General features: G+C 39.9%; 1 protein-coding gene across 4 annotated transcripts in view; it reads right to left on the reverse strand.

Moving 5' to 3' along the window:
* The window catches only part of Lrrc3b (leucine rich repeat containing 3B), an 89990-nt gene that overhangs the window by 51939 nt on the left and 12045 nt on the right, over positions 1–26006 (reverse strand). Inside the window, exon 1 of one of the 4 annotated variants that reach the window (XM_047531912.1) lies at positions 8868–8946. The exons of the other annotated variants lie outside the window; for them this stretch is intronic. The gene's annotated coding sequence lies outside the window, so the exon portion shown is untranslated. Of the gene's footprint in view, positions 1–8867; positions 8947–26006 lie in introns of those variants that run through there. 4 annotated transcript variants of the gene reach the window in all.

The following is a 26006-nucleotide window of genomic DNA, read 5'->3' on the forward strand; positions in this document are numbered from 1 at the left end:
GTTGATGAATGGATAAAGAAACTGTGGCATATATATACAATGGAATATTACTCTGCAATGAAGAATATAAAATTATGGCATTTGCAGGCAAATGGATGAAATTGGAGAATATCATGCTAAGTGAGATAAGCCAATCTCAAAAAACTAAAGGACGAATGATCTCGCTGATAAGCAGATGAGGACATATAATGGGGGTCGGAGGGGTTAGCATTAGGTTTAGGGTTAGGTTTAGGGTTAGGGATAAGGAGTGTGGTAAGAATGAAGGAAAGAAGGACTGTATAGAGGGAAAAGAGGGGTGGGAGAGGTGGGGGGGAAGGGAAAAAAATAATGAATCAAACATCATTGCCCTATGTAAACGTATGATTACACAAATGGTATGCCTTGACTCCATGTACAAATAGAGAAACAACATGTATCCCATTTGTATACAATAATAATAAAAATAAATAGATAAATAAAAATAAACTTTGAAAGGCACAGAAATGTCATAAATGAACTTTGAGCATTGAACTTGAGCTGGAGGAATCTAAGTAAATCAAGAAATGCAGTGTGAGAAATCAATGGCAAGGGTATCAACCAAGTTCCAACTCTGATGATTTACAGATTTGGCATATGCCAGCATGAATTGTGACCATGGACATAAACACTGTAACATTAGTATATACAGAGATGTTTATGGAAGCAGTATTTATAATAGCAAAGAACTGGAGAAACATAAATGGTTGATACTACCAAGTGTGTTAGACTAACTACCATATACCCACTGAATGTGATATTAGGCAGCCATTACAGTGATGCTTACAAAGGCTTTGTAATAATGCTTGAGAACATTGTTAAATGTAGTGAAAAGGGAAGATATAAAATTACCTTGTACAACCCGATCACAACTAATAACAAAACACCTGAAGATGTAACAATCACTAAAATATTAACTAGGCGTAGGGAATGATATTTTGAATGGCATGTCTTCATTTTTCTGACTTATTAGCATTTTTTCCAACTTACTTTAAATAAATACATAGAAACATAATGAGCAGGAAACAATAGTGGGCTTTTGGATGAAGAGTGGGCACTTACACCTTACAGATTTCTGTAGGTATTAGCTGTGGTCTGAAGAGCAGGATCACTCTGGGTTCATACTGAGAGCCGTACACTGCATTCCTTTAGGCCCTGCGTATGTGTGTTTGTGTGTGTATAGTAAAGGAATTTTAGTCAATGGTACACACACCTCTGGGGCCAGCATTAGTACTGACTGATTTGAATGGATGCTTTTCAAATTACCAAATATCCAAGAATAAATATTGAAGTGATTATGATGCCACATGGGTCAAGGATAAAAATTATCTAAACATTAAGACTTATATTGGCAATTTTTATTATTTTTAAAGATATTTACACACTATGCATAATCTCTTCCAGAACTCCCTAAGATGGGGACTATTCTTATCTTCATTGCAAGGATAAAGGAACAAGGTTGGGCAAAAGAGGTAACTCACTCAACATCATGTAGCTGAGAACTGGACAGATTAAGATTTTAACTGAGTATGGGGACTTTAAGGTCTGCATCATTGACCACTAGGCTATATTGTCTGCACCTTTTACATCAAAAATATGCACCCATATACCTCAGAAGCTAGCAGTTCTCACGGACCACCTTCCTTTGTCAACATTTGTCCTAAAACAATATCACAGAAGGCAGAAAATGCTCTAAAAAACAGTCTCCCATTAACTACTAGCCACTTCCAAAACCTAAACAAATACAATTGTAGAAGCTGCAGTTAAAGGAAATCATGATGTAATTGTCTGATGGTTCTCCTCTTATTCAATCAGCTTTAAAATCTTACCTATTCACACACACAAAATGTACTCCAACTTGGTTCTATTTTGAATGTGATATTTTAACATATCATATCTAACTCTAACATTTACTCTAAAAGATGTGTCATGATCTTGGCCTAAAAGGAAATAAAATCAATTCTGATCTGGATTCTACTTCCTTTCATGTAGCTAGTTCTGATTTTAAATTTTCTTGCTTTTCTACTGGGGGCTTTCTGATACAGAGAAAAGAGAATTAATTTGTACACCTTCACCACATGCAGCCAGAACCAGAGACAACACAACACAGCAAAAGTTATGGCCCTTCCTTATCATAATTCCATATTCTCAGGTGCCCTGAACTCTTGGAGAGAACAGAGTAATACAATTATGTGGGGACTGCTATATTGTCTTCAACTAAAATTTGGAGGAAGAAAAATATGTGCAGCTGGAAGATTGATACGCTAAAAAGTGAGGGCTTTTGCAGAATGACAAATTTCCTAGGATGATACAAAGCAACAAGAAAAAGCAAGGGCTAAATTTGAGTGCAAAATTCTGTGGTGAAATTACTTTCATCACAAAACACCTAAGAGCTAAATACAGGAGGTGTGGGAGAATCACTTCAACCCAGATGGGCTAACACTTCAGAGAAGAATCCATAGGGAATAATCGTTCGATGTATGAATGAATGAAATCAGCTGATGGATCTTTTATTAGTGTTTAGACTCTACAGAACATTCTATTTTCAGAAAACCTAAACAAAGCAAATTCAAAAATAATCTTTTTGTTTTTAATTTATGGGTCCATGCCAAACTAGTTCTTCCTGAAGAAGTAGCAAAAATATAGAGACTAAAGAAACACAAGTTGGATGTTTAGACAATTATCTCACTAGTAATCAAACACACATTTTATGTACTTCCATTTAATCCTTGAGTCTTCTGTACATTTTTTATCTAATTTTACATGGATTACTTTATTTCAACTTCCCAACAATCTTGAGAAGTTGATAGGGTATTGTTAGGCCCATCTCATAGTTGGTGGAATGACAAAGAAATTAAAGATATTTTTCAGAGACAAGAGGAAGGATTTGACCTTAAATCACACATATATAAATATGTGAATTTCATATGTGAGATCAGGAAAAACATGGTAGTGAGAATAGACTTGGCAACCTTCTGCCAGATTTAAGAACTGAGCTTTGTTGATTTGGGCAATGTACTTAACCTTTTTGTTACTCAGTTTCTTTATCTACAAAGTGGAGACAATAATAGTACCAACTTCATAGGCTCATTGTGAGAACTAAATGAATTGCTATTTGCACAAAACTTGGCAATCAGTAATCACCATGCACATGGCTGTAATTATTAATATACATTCAGATATTTGGTTCCATCTCCTCTTTTTAACATAAGAATATATTTGCAAAGTTATGTTCCCAATATTTGTATTTTGACATACCAAATATTAAAGCTTCCAATGCACAGAATCATTAGCAAGTTAGCATCTCATCCCAACTCAGATCTTAATTGTCTGTGAATCCCCAACCACAACTACCCTTATAGCTAACCATCCCTTTTGTCAGGTAATTTGTTATAGATATGCTCACACTACTACTGGGAAGGAATAGGCTATTATTTTCCTTTCACTGTCAGCATAGATGGAATCTTAGATGTGGAGTTGCCTAAATTATGCAAATTCACAAAGAACCAAAGGAGGTACTTTGTAAAAGTACTGTAGATTGGAAAACATGAAAGATCCCACTTTCCCCTTGATTGCAATTTCTTTCTCTATTATCGTAAGTGTAACCTGTTTCTTACTCCTTTCAAAGAGACTATGTCATCTGAAAATGTTTAGTAAAAAGAATGAGGCCTTGGTAAGATTGAGACCTGCCTCATCATCTCTTTCTGTCTCCTCAATGTGGGGTAGCTGGATGAGTAGCATCCTTGAGGAACTGGAGAGAGATTCTAAATCCCCGACTCCATCCTAGATCTACTGCATCAGAATCTGTGTTTTAAGACAATCTGGCTGATTTGTTTGCACATGAAACTTTGAGAAACACAGGACTGCCTCTCTGCAGTTATTTTATTTGCAAATTCTGTTTCATTGAAGGGTCATGTAAAACATGATACTCTGCAAATTGTTTAGTGGTGATAAATTCAAATTCATCAAATTAGGTAGTGTTATGGTTAAGATATGAGGTGTCCCCCAAAAGCTCATGTGTGAGACAATGCAAGAAAGTTGGAGGTGAAATGACTAGGTTATGAAAACCTTAATATAATCAGCCTGCACCTAATCAGTGCATTAATCCTGCTGGGGATTAAATGGATGGTAACTGTAATGCAGGCAGGGTGTGGCTGGAGGAGGTGGTTCATTGGGAACATACCTTCGGGTTTATATTTTGTCATAGTGAGGAAAGCTCTTTCTCTGTTTCCTGGTGCCGTGTCCCGTTCTGCTTTCCTCCACTTCACTCTTCCACCATGATGCTCTGCCTCATCTCCAGCCCAGACCAACAGAGTCAGCCATCTATGAACTGAGACCTCTGAAACCATGAGCCCCCAAAATAAACTTTTCCTCCTCTAATTATTCTTGTCAGGTCTTCTGGTCAGGGCAGTGAAAACTGAGTAAAACAGATAGTAATGTGGTATGATGCAGCCTCCATTCTGGAGCTAAAGGCAGCTAGTTTCTTCCTGATTTTCTCTTATCACTCTTGCTATTTGCTTATTCAAGCTTAAAAAGGCAGATGCAGCCTCACCTGCAGCAACCCAGGAAAATAAAAGAGTGAGTCATCCTCATTCCACTATTAGAAGAACAGTCTATGCCTGCCGATTCATAGCTGGGTGAGCCCAGAAATGAATGAAAAGTCAGGCTAGGCCATCAACCCTCTGTAAAATGCAACTCAGAAGGCAACCTGGAAGGTAATGAGCACCTTGGCTGGAATTAAGAAGTTTCAAGAGACTCCAATAAGGGGGTAAAAAGAGCAAAAGGAAAATAACTTAATGAATCACTCTAATTCTGGAACTACTAGGACATGCGAGCCGGCATGAGTCTGTTTCAATGACTAACACCCTCAATTCAGAGAAGTGACTTAGCAAATACAAAAGGTGGAGAGTGATCGCTCAGGAGAAAACTTACCCCAAAGAGAGACACAGGAGCTGTAAAGAGCTCTACATCCTTCCCTGGGGAGTTAGGCAATACTGCGGTGGCAGCCCCTTACATAGTTCTGTCACTGGCCAGAAAGCATATTTTAAAGTTAAATTCAATTCAGTTATCAGCCAGACACAAACCATATACAGTACCTGGTATGCTAGTAAATTCAAACATGGAGGTGACCAGGCTGTTCCCTCACAGAGTTGACAGTCACCAGGAAGGTTGGGAGTAAACATTTATTACACTTCTTTAACAAACTTTATTGTTTGCATGCATAAATGATCTTCATCATCCAGGAGGAGATGTTTAAATTGTGAGCAACTATCCAGCAAAAGACCCTAAAGCATAAGGTCCTAATGATATTAAAACAAAACCTGAATCTTTTTGATGAGTTGTGGTTTTCAGTTTCTATATACTACTAACTTCTATACTCTGGACCCTGTAAAAAAAGTAAGTGCTTTGACTTCTAAATGAACTGAAAACATTTTGCCACTTAGAGAGCTTGAATGAATGAGTTGTGCTAGCACAGCTATGGAGTGCAAATCAGGTCTATGTCCATTCTCCTATGCTAAGTTCTAAGTTTCTTTATGAAGAAGACCTGCATACCACATTTCATCCCCATTTTGATCTTAAATTTCCCTGCAGAATAGAAAGCAACAGGGACCACTTTATTCTGAAATCAACTTGTGAAGTGGCTGTAGCAATGGGGTCCTCAGAACTGAAAACCCCAGCTTCAAACTTCTAGTCTTGGACAATTTCTTCTGCTCCCTTAGTATCGGTGATCTCTGAACACCATTTCCTCTTCTTCTTAGCTTATCATAAACTTCCTTGCAAATAGGTGCAGCAAAGGGTCTGAATTCTGGCCAGTGCAATGGGAATGCAAGGAATGCAAGCTTCTTCTGAGACTCAGACTGCAAACTCAGCCCATGTATATTCCTCTAAGCTGTTTTGCTTTTTGGCTGACTGAAGAGCAGATAACAATGGCAGCCTTAGAAGCTAAGAATCGAAGATAACTGAGCCACAGTTGGCCTAGTTCTCTGAATGACTAAATGAATCAAAGTCACCTTCACTTCCCATTTTGTCACCGATCTCAAACTGCCCTGGACAATCATGTGATCAAGAAATGAACTCGTGTTGAGTTAAGTCATCACATGTCTGGGTTAACTTGTCATTAGACTCTCTTAGCTATAACAGTCAGCCAGCCCTGCACACCAGCTCATGTGGACAGCAGCAACTGCAGCAGCGTCAAGATGCCTCCTGTTCTGCCTTACAGAGACGATCAGTTCCATCCCTGCAGTGATTCTTCAGGGCACTCATAAATCATTAAGCCAAAATCATCTGAGAAAATGAACAACCAGACACAGTCATTTGGGGGCAGGGTAAAGAAAGAGATGAGGTCAGGCTTTGCAGTCAAACAAACCTCAATTTGATGTCCAACTCTATGTTCTATTAATTATGCAAAATATGGCCAGTTTCTTAGTCTCTCAATATCTTGGTTTGCTCATCTGTACAATGGACAGATTAAGTTTAATTTACATTGAGAGCAAATTCCTGGGATTATCAAACCAACAGGAGCTGCCCTTTCTACAGAAAGAAAAAGAGGGTATGATTAGATCTGAAAGGACCTTCAGAGGTGGGCTACTGTGATTTTTACTGTTTCTCAGCCACATCACTTGTAGGCAGTTTAGCATTCAAGCTGATATGTGGCAGACTTTGGCTGCATTCTCAGGGGCAATGTTGACAAAATATCCATCACCCCCAGCAGGGTCCCCCAAAAGCCCCTGGACAAAGGCTGGGCACATCTGTCTCTGGGCTATCTCATTTCCACTCCCTCTTCTCCGTCCTCAGGGTGACCATCCTGTTAGGTGCTACTTTATCCTTCACATCACTTATGAATTTCCTTTTCAACAAAGGGACCAGGCCTCAAACTCAGAATTTGTAGCAGGTGAGAGTCTTTAAGAAATCACTTTATAGCATACATGAAGATGGAATGGGGGGAAGGAGGAGGGAAGGGAAGGGAAGTAGTGGGAACTAAATTGGAGAAAATTATATTCCATGCTTTTATAATTATGTCAAAATTAACCCCAGGATTGTATAGAACTATAATGCACTAATAAAAGAAACCACTTTCTTTATTTTCATGGGATTGGGTTCTAAGGTTAAACTTCTGATGAAAGGGATACTGGTTTTCCACTGAGAAACTTATATAAATATTTCATGGGTAAGTAATAAAGGTGGACTGATAGATATCTGTTATAGATATATTTAAATTAAAATAATTAAGTCCATTTAAATAAAATGATGAGGCAATTCTACACAAACATCATGGAGATGGCAAAGTAATAACTCAAAGAAGGAAATGCCATTTTAAAGCAATCAGCATCCTAATGTGATACAGGTTTATATTTATGCTTTCTTCCAGCACTTTTTGCTCACTGGCCCTCTGTTCATTAAAAACAAATAACAAACAGACCCTTCTTTCTCCAGTGATTACCTCTGCCTATGAAACTACACCTAAGACAGCATCAGCCTGGCTTCCAAGCTCCTTTGCAGTACATTCTGATGCCCTCTGGTATTCTCTATGGCTGTCTCTCCTGTCTCCAAGCTATTGCCAGAAAGAATTTTGCTCTGGTCTACTATGTGCTTTCCCATCTCTGTTTTGGCTTCTGCTATTCTCTCTGGCTAGAACATCCTCCTTATTTCCTGTCACACAAATATTTGCCATTTCTCCTTCTTCTGAGGTACTCCTAGAGCACACAGATATTTCTCATTAGCATTTGTTATGCCATGTCTTATTTCATAGCCATGTATAAGAACCACCTAGGAGGGGCTGGGGAGATAGCTCAGTTGGTAGAGTGCTTGCCTTGTAAGCACAAGGCCCTGAGTTCGATCCCCAGCACCCCCCCCCAAAAAAAAAAGAACCACCTAGGAAATTTAAAACTACTGATGCCTTAGCCCCACCTTGGAATTTCTAGCTTGAGTTATATACAGTGAAGCCTGGGACTTGGATGTTTCTCAGAACTCTCTAGAAGAGTCTAGTGTACAGCAATGTTTGAAAACCTCTCATGTACATTCATGATCTGCTGCAAGCCCTTGCTATTGGACAGTCAGTTTCTCATGTTTGCTTGACTTGGTATAAACGGAATGGCAGTGGGGAAATACTCAAGTATCCGCTTCAGCATTTTTCTAAATCCATCCTGGTCTTATTCCAGGACACAAATCTCTGACAGATTTTTAAATCATGATTCTATTACATTATTGTGCAGGTTATTAGAAACAGACCACCAGAAACAGGAAAGCATCACAGCAACTCAGCCAAGTTTTGGACTGCTTCCCCCATCTAGGAAATGTATCATGCAGGCTATTTTCAGTTGTTAATTAGTCATGGAAAAAGGAGCCATCTGCTGCCACCAGGTATGGACACTAGAAACTTCTCCATATAGCACAATTCCCTTCTTCATCGACTTGCACCCATCAGACAGACTGCTGCCTTCAATCCTGTGTCTTTCACTGTGGTCATGTGAAAAACTTCAGGGTACACACATGGATATGGTCTGCCCTCAAAAGCAAGCAATTCACAGTGAGTTTAAATGGGTGTCATTATAATTCATGGCAAAAATCTAATACCTGGCCCTGAACTGTCATCAGAGACATGATTTAAGAGCCTTAAACACCCAGCATGATCAAGAATTCTGTCTCGGGTGAGACTTCAGGTTATCTTACTGATGCTTAAAGGACACCCTCAGCTTTCTTCTCTGAGTTCTTCCCAGTGACAGTTTACATGTTTTGTTCTCTATTCCATCTCTCTCAGCACCCCCAGAGGCTTCCATCAGTGAGAAATGGCGTGCCTGCTTCTCTGAAATCATTATTAACGACAGGCCCATTTCTGCAACATCTGAACTCACATGTATATCCAGTCTTCCCACCGTCTTCATTCCTCTGACTGTAGAGAAGTGACAAAGTCTAGGCTCCATGGAGAGACTGTTCAGTTACCGGCCCTGGCAGGGAACTAAAAGGCAGGGAGATGCAAGTGATTCTCCTCTCATCGCTCCTCATTATTATCATCTTCCTCCTTCATTTCTTTCCCCTTTCCACACCTATGTCTATTCAGGTTTTTCCAGTTTTTAGGTACCTTTATTCCCTCATCCTTAGCACAACCTCTGATATTCCATTCATTTAATCTTTTTTTTATCCTACAAAGTCCATCTCAGGTGTTGAAGCCACCTCTTCAAGGATAAATCTACCAGGGGCACCATCATCCCTGTCACCTCCTCCACATGCCAGGCAATGCAAGTTGCTAATGGCAGTGGAAACAGTGCCCTTCAGGTATAGATGTCAGCACATTAAAAGATATGGGCTTCTGCCACAGTAAAAATGTACATGGATGTGGTCAAGACCCTTACCGGGAAGAACACAGAAAAAAAAAAAAAAAGTGAAAATACTCTTAGCATGGAGAGATGTTTATTTTCCTGAGTGCTGTTATAACTTTGTTAGTATAATTTTAAACAAAAAATAAATTATTCACTTTTTCAAAAGTTGATTCAAAGTCTCTAAAACATGTGAGGGTTATTAAAAAAAGAAAGAAAACCAAAGTATATTTTGGGAGAATGTAATCCAAAGAGTGAGAAAGAAAATAGAAACTTGGTAGAAGAAAGATGAGCACCTGGACAGAGGCCGCTGCCCACCCACGTAGGCACAGGGGACGGTGGGGACTGAGTGACATCCTTCCCTGAGGATCATGTCCTCTCCATTTGAGCTGACACAATTCTCCCACCCACTTCAGCCTCGCATTTACTTCCCCAGCTCTTTTGTGCCAGTCCTTTGGTTTCTCCCTTCCGCCCCACTTCACAGCTGGGAGGTGACATCTAACACTTCCCAGCAGCATATGCTGGCAGGAGCAGGTGCCAAAGCAGCGGAGACTGCTAGAAAAGGGAGAGGATCCCACAAAGGGCCCGGTTCTGCCTCGTACATCCCGGCTGTCCTTTCCTCTGGGTCTCAGGGACAGGGCAGCCCCTGTTGATCATACTGATGTCATTTCCACATGCACAAGCAGCATTTTTTTCAGCAGAAACCGAGTGTCACCTGAGCTGGTGGCAACCGCTCTGCTTTTCTTCCAGTTCATAGGAGGCACGGTGGGATCACATACTTGTACATGCCCTTCACACCCTTTTCTAGTGCCCACTGAAAACATGGTGGAGCCTGGCTCTGCAGCTACAGCTTTGCAAAACCTACCTCTGGTCCTTGCTAGTGGCAGGACCTGGACAAGCAGGAGTGTGACAATTTGTCATTTTCTTATCTACGAAATGTCTATTCTTAAGAACTCGTTGAAATAACAGATATTAAAGGGTCTAACTATAGTAAACTCAATACATGGTAGTTTTCATTATCAAGTCACCCTCTGTGTTAGGTCTGCAAACTGAACTAACCAATAAGAAAGTAGAGGTGGTTTTTCATCGGTTCCAAAAGGGCCTCATTCTTTAGGTTAGGGGGAAGCAAAGGTGCTTCTGTATCCTAGCAGAAGCTCAGTTTCTTTCTTCCCAATGCCGATGAGCTGCTCTAGAGAGAAGAGATGAAACATCTCTTCAGGATAGAATATGATGCCTCTCTCTTTCTTTCATTCATGCACTCAACAGATTTTATTGAGCGTTGACTTTATGCCAATGTCGACTTTTGTAGGAGTTCAGGATACAGCTTTGAGAAAGCAGATTTCCCTTACCTCATGGATCTTAGAGTCTAGAAGAAGGACAAATATTAAACAGGTATGTACACACACACACACACACACACACTTGCTCCTTTATAATGGTTTGGGTGTTGCAAGTTATGTGGAGAAAAGCAAATGAGTTAAAATTATAGAGACTGAGGCAGAGAAAGGAAGGGAATAATTTACACATTTCACATGACTGGTCAGAGAAAATCTCTCTATGAAGGAGATGTCTGGGTAGAATCTTCTCTGGAGACCTCTCAGGAAAGTGTTCTTCCATAAAGCAAAAGCCCCAATCCGGTGCATGAGAATCCCTAATATACATGACTTTCAGAGAAAATCATTTTTTTACACATTCCTTCTCCATGTGACAAAATGATTTACAATAATAATCATGAAATGAAACAAATTTAATTCATATATAAACTGTGCCCTCACCAAGCAAAATCATGTTCTTTGCAGTACCCAAATGTCAAGCACAAACAAAAAACCCACAAGATTTAAGAGAGAAAGACATAATTATTGTAACTCAAGACCCATTTCTTCAATTTTACAATCACTCTGCTTCCACTGATTATTTAAAATCAACTTTCAAATGTGGAAACAGGGGCTGGGGAAGAGAGCTCTACCTGAAGCAAGAGAAGGACCTGAAACTATTAACACTGAACGAGTTTATAATGAGACTCTGCGTCCACAGGCATAACTTGGACCTCTCAGCATTAGCTTTGGTGTAGAAAACAGTGTTTATTAAACAACAAAAATGTGCTAATTTGGAGTTGATGTATATCCTTGAAAATTAACAGAAACCATTACTGCGACATATTTTTTGGGAGGAAAAAGTATTTTATCACTGACATAGTTTGGAAATGCCAGTGTTTGACTATCCTATAAAGCAGAATGACTCTGAGCTGGTTTTAGGATAGTTTTCCATGTGCTGGCTTCCTGCCTGTATCTGGGGTGTATTTTCCCACTGCCCTGCACCAAGTGTGCCCCTGATTAGGGGAGCTGATGACCCCTTCTCATTTCCATGTGCAGCATGACCCTTCTTTCAAACATGTCTCATGCTGTCTCTCATGGACTCTTCCTAGCCTGGAGTATAGTAGCCCAGATCCTAGGAGGAAAGCAATCTGACCCAGCTGCTGTAACTCAGAAGAAAAACTTATTTGACACCCATAGAAACGGGAGTCCCTGGCCTTCAGGTTCTTTAGCAAGAGCAGCACCTTACTTTTGAGAGCAGATAACAGATATTTTCTAAGTACCCACAATGTGTGTGCAGGCAAGCTAGGAGGTGAAGGGGATATACAAAATTTGGGGCACGGTCTTAGACTGTAAGAGTTTCATAATCAGGGTTGAGAGATAAAGCAGAAAGATACACGGTTTACACCTAGAAACACAGAGGAGGTAAACTGAAGAGAGAGAAGATTATTAAACAGAGGGATTACTTTCATCAGGGATGGCCAATAAAAACTTCTGCATTGCTTCTGTTCTGGGTCTCCAAAGGGTGAAATACCATGCAATGAGGAAAGAAGACCAGGAGGAGAAGGCTCCAAGAAGAGGTGAGATCAGGAACGTAGGGAAGGCAGAGTGTGTTGTGAAGTCAAGCAACATTCTGGATGATGTTCAATATGAGTACAAAAACACAAGAAATAAAATGGGCCCAGAAGGTGGCCTCAAGTGGCAGGTTAAAGAATGTGGCATTGTAGACAGTTGAGAGTCATCGAGTATTTTACACAAGGAGGTGATCGAATTAAAGAAGTATTTTAGGAAGATGAACCTGGTGGTAATATGAAGCAGGAGGTATAAGGGTAGAAGGCAAAGGAGAAAAAAAAAATGCACACACAAGCATAAGGAGAGAAAGACCCGGATTGAGGAAATTCACCTTCAAATATGATAGAAATGTATGGGCAGGACTGGACAAGGAGGGGTCAAATGCTACAAAGGTAAAACTCAGTGTGACTTTATTTCTAATATCAGGAATATGAAGAGAAGGGTCTGGGAAAAATAGCCACATGACTGGCATCTAGAAAAGTTGTCTTCTGTTCATTAATGTATTATTACTTGTAAAATGTTGTGTACTAAAGATTCCCAAAGAAATAAGACAGAGGAAAAATCAATGGGTAAAGCATTCTCTGTGAGAATCAAAACTTGAATCATGATTTCTCCATAAAAATCAGTAAAGTGGGACTGGGGTTGTAGCTCAGTGGTGGAGCACTCGCCTAGCACATGTGAGGCACTGGATTTGATCCTTCATATAAAAATAAACAAATAAATAAAATATGGTATTGTTCCCATCTACAATAGAAAAAAAAAAAGTAAAGTACCCAAGCTCACAAAGAAGCAAACAATTCTTTGTGTAATGTTCTAAGAATATTCTTTCCAGCAATTTGAACTACCTGGACAGCCTGGCATTCAGTCAGGTGACAGAGAATGAAATGATCCTCTTAGGAATTTAAGAACTAGCCTGTATTTCTAACTCTTTTTCTTGAAAATAGAAGTGGATTTTATCATAGACATATTTAAAAAGCTGTGTTTTAATTCATTCTCTGAGTGAGTTGTACTTCAGGCTGCACTCCATTGGTGACTTCTGTGATACTTCATCCACTCTTCTCTTTAAACAGCACTTCCCATAAAAACCCTGCAGCTCTCCAAATCATAAAAATTCCCTGTTCTTTTTCATGAGTTGCTCTAAGGGAAAAGTACAAGTTTTGAGAAATGGCCATTATGTTTATGGTCTTTAGGGCTTATTTTAAGGCATGGTTCATATAACAAATTTGAAGCTGCAATTGTCCATTCTCCAAATTACTCAAATTAATAATTAATGCTAGCCAAGCACCATGATGCACACCTATAATCCCAGCAGCTCGGGAAGCTGAGGCAGGAGGATCAGGAGTTCAAAGCTAGCCTCAGCAACTTAGTGAAATCCTAAGCAACTTAGCAAGACCCTGTTTCTAAACAAAATATAAAAAGGAATGGAGATGTGGCTCAGTGCTTAAAAGCCCCTGGGTTCAATCTCAATCCCCTGTACCAATAATAATAACAATAATAATAATAATAATAATAATAATAAATGCTACAGTTAAAATATTATAAATATAGCATCAAAATCCTTACTCTGTATGAGCATGTGTTGTGAGGGCTTTTTTCAGGAGTTTAAAAAAAGAGACCCCACATCCTAGGCAGGGTAGGCAGGATTCTGGTTCTCTGGGGAGGGGAGAGCAGGAAACCAGACTGGATGAAAAACCTTTACACTTCAAGAGATGGGGAGGTCTGTTTCTCATGCAGCAGTTTTGTCTCAGATTTGAGATCTGTTTTCATTTTCTTGACCTGGAGATTTTAATTTCCACTGAAACAAACAAAAATCTCTTTTCATTTCTTGTAAAAATAAGGGACGTCCAGGGGACACAGCCCCATTGCATACCTTATCTACAAAGTGTCAGGGAAGGCGGAGTTCCCACCGTCTGAAATCAGTGCCAATCGCTGCCTGATTCAGTCTCCGTCAGGGTGATTTTCACACTTCTAAAAAAACACATCTTTCTAAACATCATGAATAATGGATTGAGATTTCTGAAACCCCCTTCATTTCCCTCCACAATTTAAATCAAGCTCTTTCAAAGCCAACATGCTACATATTGATTGAAGTCTGCAAAGGTTATAAATAGTAAAGGTTGAAAATTTTCCACAAAGGTAAGCAGATGAATAAAAACTACTTAAACCACAGATGGGCAAGGTGTGTTTGTCAGCAGCCCTGTCCTTCATCACCACACTAGTGTCTTGAAGGAACACAATAAACAAAAATGGATGGTGACACCCCAGTGCTTGCCTCTAAGCTCAACTCCCCACGTACTTCTGGCTCCCCCAAACCAGAGATATGATGCTACTTTCTGGTAGCTTCAGATTCAACGCAGTCTCCTCTGAGACTGGATGTTGTTTCAGTACTCCATAGGATTAAAGCTACTATCTGTAAACTGTTTGCCAAGTAGCAAGTTACAAGTTGGAGAATTTTTCCTCTTCCTTCAAATTTCTGCAAATTTCATTTGTAACTCCCACCAATGAGCTGTATCAGGAGTCAAGATCATGTCAAAACACCAGATCTTTAGAGTGATGCATAATACTGTAAGAATAGGAAAAAGATATCTGAGGCTGGGACAAAAGAGGGTTCTTCATGGACAAGGTGGCCCTGAACCTTAGTTACATGTTATTTGCATAGTGTTTTATAATGTCCAAAGTACTCTCAGCAACCTTGTGTTTTCTGGTCCTCAGAAGAGCACCCGGAGGCTGTTCTGGTTTTTATGGAGCTCCAAGTATTTATTGAGCTCCAAGTATTTATTGAGCTCCAAGTATTTATGGAGCTAACAAATATTTATTGAGCAACTAATAGGTGCCAGGTGCTGGTATAGGGGGGAGAAATCCAACAGCATGTTCTGCAAATGGAAAGAAGGCCAACATGGCTGGAGCTAAGGGAGAGAACAGCAAGAGATGATCTGGAGAGGTGGGAAGGGGCTTAACTACTTGAGAGTGGAGAATCAAGATGAAGGAGAAGTACATAGGGTTTACACCTGCCAGGTGGGTATGCTAAGGCTCAAGCATAAGTTCTAAGCAGAGGGACTGGGAGTCAAATCAGATTCTCTGACTACAGCTCCAGTACCCCTCCATGTCCACTACTCCACGTTCCTCACCCATCCTTGCCATCTCGAGGCCAGCCTTGGTTCACCCAGGTGGAAGCAGGCAGAAAAGAAGGAACACTGATATTCCAAACCCAACCTTAGATCCTGTTGATCTGATGGACTATTTGATTTTACATGAGCAGCATCTCTCTCTCTTTTTTTTTTTTTTTTTTGCCTGAATTTTAAAACATGGAATTTCCCTAACTACAAAGGAATGTTGTCTTTCCTTCCTATCCTTGGTGGCCTCTGGGTTGAAGAATCAGTTGACTGGTTCTACATTCTGGGGTAAATTCAAGCACTGCAGATAGAATATAATTATCAGAGGAAACCAAAAAGGCAACCGGAGAAGAAAAGATAAAACATGCATAATACCTCCAGGGAATGAATCCAAATGGATCTTGATGGGTGTTTGTAAGGAGAATGTAATATCGGTTCTTTCCCATTCTTCTTTAAGCGAGTTTGAATACTATCCTTCCCTCAGTGCTTCTACATGAACTCAAATTGCTTTAGAAACCTGTCATATTGAATTAGCAAAAGCAGATAGTAATTCAGAGGGGTGCCCGAGTGGCATTACAGAAAACTGCTGGTTGGAAGGCTGACTGTAGCATTATTCAGGGGCTCCAACCGGCTTTCCATACTGTGTGTTGCTACGAGCAAATGATGGGGTTTCTGTGGGTTTGGGATAACTCTCCAAGCCCATCATAAGGATGAGAGTTACCTACTGGGAGTGGTACATGCATAGGGTCAACATCTGCATCCATCTGCCAAAGAAGAGGAAACAAGAGGCCTTGGTTGGCCACACACCGTGGTCACCTGGTGTGGCCCACAACCAGAAACAGACCTTGCAATGGAGCCGGCAAATAGTCAGGTTTAGACGCTCCTGGACCTTGACATGAGGGTGAACACAAAGATTGGGGAAATTTGGAATGAAGAACAGAGACTTGGAAAACAAAACTCTTCCTCCTGATCCTAATGGCTGGCCATTTCCTGGGAAACCTGCTCTGGTGGGCCTCTGTCATGTTATCCTCATTTTTTTTTTTTTTTTTTAAGAAGACTTAGTGATATTTGGTCTCTTCATTCATTTAATCACTTGTTTGGCTGATTTCTATCCCTTACACTCCACAACGTAATCTCCAGGGGAAATTGAATCTTGACTGTTTTACCACCAGCCCTAAGGAACAATTCCTGGAGCATAGTAGGAACTCAATAAATGCACATTGAAGGAATATCAAATATCACAAAAATCATATATACGATCGCAGGGCCGTTCTGTGTGTAAGAACAGTGTTTGATTAGCTGTTATAGTAAAGCATATGCAGTCTAGAATCCAGCAGTCAACACTGAACTGTCAATTCTGCTGATCAGAGACTGGCTATATGCCTAACTGGTTCCTTGCAGCAGGTGCCTTGTCTGTGAAATATCTGGGAAGTCATTGCAGGTCTTTGCACAATGTAAACTCACTCCTTAGTAGGATGAAGAAAAATGGTAGTCATCTTCTCAACACCTGTTTCATGGTCTACATAATTAAAACTTGAGATTTATCTTCGAGAGTTCTCTAACAAAAAAAAATCTAATATTTTTCTGCAACTTTTTATTTTAAGTTATCCTAAGTCTATAGATGGATTACAATAATTGCAAATGAACACTCTGGATTGACCAAGTGTTATGCTCTGCTGTTTGTTGCTCTCTCCATGCCTATGAGCATGCACGTATGTGTCTGTACCTGTGTATGTTGAGTATACATGAGTGTATGTATGCATGTGTATGTGTGCATGTGTCTGTGTGCATGGGTCTATATTTGTGTGTATGCCCGTGTGCACATGTATGTGCATTATCTGTGCATATATGTATATATGGTCATTAGGTGTATGAGTATATGAGTGTATGTATATTTTGGCTAAACTATTCAGATGTTAGTTGTATACAGTGATGTACTTCAGTCTTAAATACTTCAGTGTGAGTACCCTAATGGCAAGAATATCATCCTATACTGCAATTATCACATTCATGAAATCTAAAATTGATAACCACCCAATTCTCTAATAAAAGATTCACTTCTCAACTTCCCTTAAATGATCCAAAATTTGCTTTTTAACTTTATTTTTAATCCAGTTTGTTTTTAACTTTTATGACATTGATATGTCATAAAAGTTAAAAACAAAGTCCAGAGCCAGTTGTTCTGTATAATTTCCTTTCATTTTAATTAGTTTAATTTTTCACCCTAATTATATCCAGGGTAAAGTTTAATATTCTCTTTTGAGGGCATGGGTACTGAGGATTGAACTCAGGGCACTCAACGACTGAGCCTATATCCCCAGTCCTATTTTGTATTTTAAATTTTTATTTAGAGACAGGCTCTCACTGAGTTGCTTAGCACCTTGTTTTTGCTGAGGTTGGCTATGAACTCACAATCCTCCTGTCTCAGTCTCCTGAGCCATTGGGATTACAGGTGTGTACCACTGTGCCTGGCTAAAGTCTAATATTCTACATATCAGACATAACCAATAGGAAGTAGATCTGAAATAACTCAAGTATCCAAAAGGAAGAACAAAAGCCCTTCTGGCAAGTGTCAGGTACTACAGGGTAAGAGACTCTCTTCTCTTTAAGTTTTCAAACAAAAGCCTTACCAACATGATTAAGTTAGGGTTTCCAACATATCGGTCACTCAAATACCATCTTCAAAATTTTTGCTACATCAAGTTCTATCTATATTACTATTTAGTCTTTCTTAAAATCAATTTACTTATTGAAACTATTCTTATCCTAAAAATATGATCTATATAAATGATTTTGCTATGCTTGCTATATTTTTCTAATATCTTTCAAACATAAATATGAAGAAACATGTACCCATCTGAAACCACTTCCCATGATACAGTGGTGTACAGGGGAGACACTGAGCAGCGTGTGTGTCCAGGGACAGGGGAGGAGTGTAATGCACAGGAGCGTGTGTGCAGAGCTCCCTGGGACCTCACTGGCAAGGAGGGCCTTCTCAAGGAGTGAGGGCAAAAGCAGGTGCCAAGGTTGTCAGGACAACCTGGGGACAACATCCAAACCAATGACAAGACCTGCAACTCCCAAGACTCCCAGCTGCTATATATAGCCCTCTGACATCAGATTGATGACTTCCTCACTCATTTCCAAATCATTCAACTGGCAAGACTGAAAAGAGGCTCAGGAAAATGCTACTCAGGCAAACTCTGACAGTGATGGAATCCCTGTGTCCTCCAGAAGATCAGTCTTTCTGACCTGTACAAAACACCTATCGGGTGCCAGGATTCCTGACATTTCATACCCTCCCCACTCCTCAGACACGGAAGCAGGGGCCCAGAGACCCTTGATACATTTGTCCAAGATCACACAGCCAGTGTGGGTGGCAAACCAAGAGCTGCATCCATGACGCCAGCTGTCCAGGTCATGTCATGTCACCACTGCATGCTGAGGCCTGGGCTGATAAGATCATTTGTACACAAAGCCACCTACATAGCTATACCATATACATATATAAACATGAAATATACTTGTATCTATATATTCATATGCATGCAAATATGGTTTTATAGATGTGTACAAAACCAACACACATGCAGACGTGTGTATGCAAGGACATATGTGCATATAAAACCACATGACCATTCTGGTTTCCTAAGTCCCTCCTAAGTGCTCTTATAACCACAAATGTGTTCAGTCCCAGGAAGAAGGACTTTCTGCAAACCTCAACCCTTGTTTTTGCCACCAAATGACCATTTTTCCTTGACCCTGCCTATGTGAACCACCTGGGTCAACCACACTTGAATGCTTCTAACTTCTGCTGATATGTGATCATATAATTAAAAATACACTTAAAAATTAAGTATGGTTCTAAAGTTGGACTTCTCACCTCCCTTCCATCCCAGGTCGGTGGGGAAGAGCACCTGTTGGGCCCAGAGGTGGTTGAAGAACACACACCTATGCTAGTAGCTGGTAGCTCTCCAGTTCTCCATCAGCCAGGATGTTGTCAGGGATCCCTCCCTCTCCTCCATCCCACCTTCTACCAGCTAGAAATGCTGAGGCTTCTCTCTTCTTAGCTTCACTCCCATTCATCTTCTTTTCTTTAGCTGTGAATACGCCTTGGTGCAGGCCTTCATCTCTCTCCCCCAAGCTGTTACAAAGTCTCCTTCATGGCATCCCTGCCAAGCTGCCTGCCTGCTGGGCAACTTCTACACCATACCAGTGGCTCAAGGTGTGCAGCAGGTGTTCCAGAGGGTCTCCAAGACCCTTTCAAGGGATTCCTGAGAATGAGACTGTTTCCACAATGCTCCTGAGACACAATTTGCCAATTCTGCCTATTTTCTCACAAGCATTAGTGGAGTTTGCCCGAAGCTTCCTGACATGTGGTATAGCAACAGGGAATGCAGAAGCAGATACAAGAGTCCACATGTCTTCTGTTACACCAGACATGAACGAGATGAGCAAAAATGTAGCCACTCTTCTTGTCAAATTATTTTTTTGAAAATAAAATTATGTTACACAAAAAAAGTCTTTATGTTAGCTATAATGGGTATTTTTGTTATTTTTAATGAATTAATAAACTTTAAAAATTTCAGTTTTAATTTCTAATAGGGTTAATGTAGATAAATATAATCCATATAAACAAAAACTCTTAGGGCTCCTCTGTAATTGTTGAGTGTCTAAGAGATTTCTGGCACCAAAACGTTTGAGCACTATTTTTGGCAGGGTTGTCAGGGGGATTTTTAAACAGAAAACTCATTTTATCAAGTTACCTCTGTATTTACTCTATTGATATCCAGAGGATAATGTACATAATATTTAGCAAGGCTCAAAGTCATCCTTTGCAACCTGTGCTCTTTACACAGGCTAACGTCTGCCTGACCACCTCACTCCTCCCTGAGGATGCTCCCTGCTCCACTCAGCCGCTCCAGTGCAGTCCCCTAAGCCAGCTGCACTCTGCTGCATCCTGTGAACTTAGTTACATGGACCATGACTCCCAGAATTCCATTCCTGTGGGATTCCAGTTGAGAGAAGGCTGCCTGAGATCTGGAAGCATTAACTTGGCACCATCCCAGAGGACACACATTGTCACTGATCTGCTGACTTGCTCCATGAGCGAGGACAGAAGCGAACCCACAGCTTTCGGAGTTCCCACTGATCTCCACCTTCAGTTTCTGAGTCTGTGTGTGCAACTCCAGAGCAAAGCGCACCACATGCTTCATGTCACCTGAGCTGCTGGAGCACAGGTCCCAGTTCATGTATACGGGTTCTAGTTTGCTCTGAGCTCTGCTGGCCAAGTGCAATTTCAGGGCCACCAGCAGCAGCACAAGCAACACTCTCCACAGATCTCTCACCAGTGCCCTCTTGGTCCCAGTTCAGTGACTTCCCTTCTCCTCCACCTGTGCCCAGCCACACCTTTGCATCCTGAGCATCTGTCATACTGTACAACGTATGATCTGGCAACAAATCCATTATTCCAGTTCATTCATAGTGTCTCTGCTTCCCTGTTCACACCTTCATTCATATAAAGTCTCCAGTGTCCTTTCCTGACTATGTCTAGCAGAACACTGTTTTTTTTTTTTTTTTTTTTTCTTTCCTGAATCAACTCAGAGACCCTGTAGCTCCTTTGAAGCCCTTTCATCAACTCACGACCCAATTGGATATGATGCTCACCTTCTTCATGCCCTTACTACAGCAGCATGCCCCGGCAGCCCTCCATCTGCCATGCCCAGCTCTCCCTTCTGTGTCCGCGAGCTCTCTCAGATCAGAGACAGGACCTCATGCTCTCTATCTTTGTATCCCCCACCTCTTGGTTATATGACCTGAACAAAGAGGAAGCAGAAGAAATATGACAATGTGGGTTTCTAAATGTCAGGAATGGGGAAAGAGGATGAATGGGAAAAGGTAGGATTAAAGAATTCCATATTTCTAAGGTGGGAGTCCTCTCTAAGCAATTTTTCCCTAGGTTTACTAGGCATAAGAATTATTTAGGGTCTGTTCAAAATGCAGATTTCTAGGATCATGTTTTCAGGTATTCTGATTTAGTAGGTTTTGGATAGGGCCTAGAACTCCCTGGTTTAAGAGAGGGTATTCTCATAAAGGAGGTCCTCAGAACACACCTTGAGGACCACTGACATCAAGAACACAGTGAAAACTGGGCACAGTAGCACACGCCTGTAATTCCAGTGGCTTGGGAGGCTGAGACAGGAGGATCGCAAGTTCAAAGCCAGCCTCAGCAACTTACTGAGGTCCTAAGCAACATAGCAAGACCTGTCTCTAAATAAAATATTAAAAAGGCTCTGTAGATGTGGTTCAGCAGTTAAGTGACCCTGGGTTCAATCCCCAGTACAAAATAGAAAAAAAGAACACAGTGAGAGGAGGGTGACTTCAGGTAAGGTAAGGGTTCTCAAACTGGGCTCTTCTAAACCACTTAGTGCAGATGGTGTGGAGAGCAAAGGAGACGGTTAAAATTCAGTTTTCTGGGTTTCATCCCACACTTTCAGAGTCAGAATCAGATGTGCTTCCAAAGTGGTGAACCTCCAATGGGACTCAGCAGGAAAATTCACTACTGCGGCTGAAGTGCTTAGTCATGAGAACTGGGATAGGAGCATTAACTTCCTGTCTTCCTTGAGTCATCTAAACTCATCCTCAAACCTTCTGTCTATGAAGCAGAGATCCTATGGTGCCTCCAGATGTACGTAATGAGCACTCATAAGGAAAGGCCCTTCTGGGGAGGATTCTAAAGAGATAGTGAGGTTTTGGAAAAATTCTGAATTAATATGAAGACTAAAAGAAGTGATTCATAGGAAGAACCACCAAAACTGGAAGGGCAAGCATGTCTCTAATTGTCCCAGAGAATGTAAATGCCCGCCATGGACGCCCTCCTTCCCTGATGATTTCCCTGTGAAGTTTATACCTGTACTACTCACTAGTCATATATGGTTTCTGAGCTCTTGCAAAGTGGCTAGAGTGTATGAGGAACTAAATATTCTTTTTTAGTCAGATGTGAGTAATTTAAATTTAGATTTAAAAACTAATACTCAATTCCATTATTGGAAAACATTCCAATATGTTGGGAACAACTTGGATATATAATTGGTTTTTTCCAACTTTTATGAAATCTAAATATAGGTCAAGTATTTCTGATGAAAATTCAGTGTCCAAAAGTGCAATATGCCCTAGGTATAAAACACATACCAGATCTCAAAGACTTAGTGTGAGTACACTCAATAAATTTTAATTGGATTATATGCTGCTATAATTTTGAATATGTGTGGGTACAGATATTATTGAAATTGATTTTACCTTTTTTCTTTTCAGTAGCTTAATGTAGTTACTGGAAAATGTTTTAATTACATAAGTGGCTAGCACTATATTTCTATGAACAGTGCTGTTACTACTCAAAATTGTATAGAACCTGACTATTAAATGGTGTCAAAGTATTTGGAAACCATCTTAGAGCATTACTTTAAATGAATGTCCTCAGAGGATGATGAGCTGATGCCAGGGGATATTATAATTTTGGAAATGCAGCCCTTTCTGGATCTCATAGTACCCTGCCTCTGCCTGCTATGGAGCAGCCTTTAGGGTAGTTGATGAATCCCTTCTGAAAAGAAGCCTTAGGACTTTCAGATCTCAATCTGGTGTCCACATACCTTGACCACACTCTATATTCAATAGTCTTACTTTAAATGACTTTGGCATATTCCAAGCCCTAGCTCCAGCTCCAAAGCAGTTTAAGAGTAAAGATCAAGCTGGGGTATAGCTCTACTCAGTGGTATAGCACTTGCCTAGCATGGGCTCAATCCCCGGCACCACAAAAACTGGAAAATTAAATCTTTTTGATGAAGTTATTCAAAATCTTTTACCACTTATTCTCATAGATGACCCAAACACTATCTTGATTAAAAGCAATAGCAACTCTCTCCAAGGGACCAATTATGAAGCTAAGCAGAATCTTTAGGTTAAATTCTGACATGCTTGTTAAAAATAAAATTAAAAACAGAAAATGACATTCTATTAGAATCCCTCTACAGGTCTCATCTATCTAAGAACTATTTTTCTCCACGTCATCGGGTGCTGATTCATTTTTTGAGATGGACATTTTTACTTTGGAATCCTTAGTTCCCCAGTGAGGCCATGATTAGAAGGGGGGCAATCTACAACTATGTCGGATCTTTCCTGAGTTTTTTTTCATTGGTTTCCCACTGGAGTTTGACATTGCCTCCAATTTTAAAGACAGGAAAAAAAGATTGCATTACCATTATCAGTTCTGTGGCATCACCAATAAAATTCACAATTTCCTTTTTTCTGTGGAAACACAGTTCTTCCAGAAATTCTGAAATATCATAATTTTAAAATCAAGACAATTCCCTCTGATCATAGGCCTCATACTACATAGAGGCAATAATTGGTCAACACTTCACCTGGTAGTCATTCAGCCACAAGGTGTAAAAGATGCATCTTCTACCTTAGTGACCCAGATACCCAAATATCTGCAATGCCTTATGGTCTTTCTTGTCTATCCTTGCTTGTTCTTCATCAATACATAAAAATAAATCACTTAAATTAATTGTTATAGTTTGCAAAATGGACAGTTCAAATGAGAATTTTTTAAATTTTATTTATTTACTTTTATGTGGTGCTGAGGATTGAACCTAGTGCTCTGCCACTGAGCCACAACCCCAGACCATCAAATGAGAATTTTTAATTCTTCATAAGTCACCATTGTCTTGTGAACTATGTTGTGCATCTGGGCTACAAGTCTAGCCCAGGCAATTTCAAGCACAATCTGAGGGTTAAGCAAACTACCATTATGGAGGTGTGTTACTTAAGGTAATTTTTGAAGGCATATTAGGCAATGATAAAGGTCATACGTAACGTAGGTTCTGTAAGAATCTGTTTGTGTTGTTTTTTTCTTGTAATCCTATGTATTTATCTTTTACACTTAAAAGTATTATCCTGAGCTTTCATCAGACTGTCAAAGGGATCCATAGTAGGAAAAATGACTAAAAATCCCTGCTTTACCTATTTCATGACCAATCCAGAATCTTGAGTATTCATGTGTTATTTCTGCTATATGTGGAACCAACACAAGGGGCCCAACCCTGGCCACAGTCATGCTCAAACTGCCCAGTCCACTCACAATCCAGCGGAGAGAAGACTTTGCTATTGCTATCATCACAAAGAAAAAGTAGAGAGAGGAACATGACTCTTTAAAAGAAGAAAGGGCATACAATTTCATCTGAGGAAGTCCTAGAAGTTCATGGTCACTTTATGGTATTGGAGGTTGGGAAGCAAAGAGCAATTTTCTGGTAGCTCCATAAATTACCACGAACATTTCTAGAAACCAGCTGACTCTTCTTCCACCCTTAGTATGAAAATGAATTCATCTTACCTACCGAAACTATTCTCCACAATTACTTGAATACAAAATGAATGTATGTTTAATTTTTTTAATTTTTAAATTTTATTTGTTCTAATTAGTTGTACGTGACAGTAAAATGCATTCATACATTTTGATAGATCATACATAGAGGGTAATCTCTCGTTTTCCTGTTTATACATATTGCAGAATCACATTGATCATGCAGTCATACATGTACATGAGGTATGAATGTATGTTTAGAAACAACAGCACCCTCCAGTTTAAAAGGAAGTTCTGTGGGGTGAACTCAGTAAGTCTAGGTTGAAGAGAAGAAAGTGTCACATACTAGAGGCCCATATTTCTCAGCACTGTTGCCCAACAGTTAGAAACACCCCTGGCATAAAAGCCGTGTTATTGTTTTTAAGAAATTGTGTTCCTTTTTTTTTTTTTTCTTTCTCTCTTTCTTAACCACCCAAAATGAGATTCAACTCACAATTTAATATTGTCAATACATAGTCTTCATCACACAACTGGCTGCCAACTGTTACCTAAGCACTTCAGATGCTTCAAACCCCACACCCCCACGTTCTGAACTCATTTGCATCCAGATATGAAAAAAGATCAACAGCATCTTGAGGAAACTGCTTCTCCATTCTCAAGCAGCAAAAGCCACGAAGGAAACACCTTGTAGTGTCTGAGGCATTTCTTAGGGCAAGAAAGAATTCTAAAAGCTACCATTTTTGTCGGTAAAATCCCGTCTTTCTATTGTAGTCTGCCCATTGGAGATTCCAAATTAAAAAGACTCAGAAGTCCCTGACAACATCAACATTCTAGAATTTATTTATGAAGGAAGGATTTTTCTTTTACTAAACTCAAGTTAATTAGGATTTGGCAGGTCAGTGTCCCAACTCAGCATCTCTTTATTGAGAATAGTTCTAGAAGACTTGATGGAATTGCAAATGCTTAGAAACAGTCACTGGCTTGCATGCTGGGTAAATAGGAAAGCATGCTGACTATATTTATTTTACTATCATTATGTCTCCATGGGGCGAGCCAGTAAGGAAAGTAGAGGCTGTTAACATCTTGAGGTATATATGTGTGTGTGTGTGTGTGTGTGTGTGTGTATACACTTATACACATAAATATATATAAAATGTATAGATACATATATACACTAAAATTAACTTTCCTTTTTCCTTCATCTCACCCTATAACTTCATGATTGCATGAAAGTCCTTACACTATCCAAATTGGATATTTTTCACTGCATCCATTAGAGTTCATTTGTCCATTCAACAGGTAGTTGCTGAGTGACTAC

Source organism: Sciurus carolinensis, chromosome 17, assembly GCF_902686445.1.
Source record: "Sciurus carolinensis chromosome 17, mSciCar1.2, whole genome shotgun sequence".
NCBI lineage: Eukaryota > Metazoa > Chordata > Mammalia > Rodentia > Sciuridae > Sciurus > Sciurus carolinensis.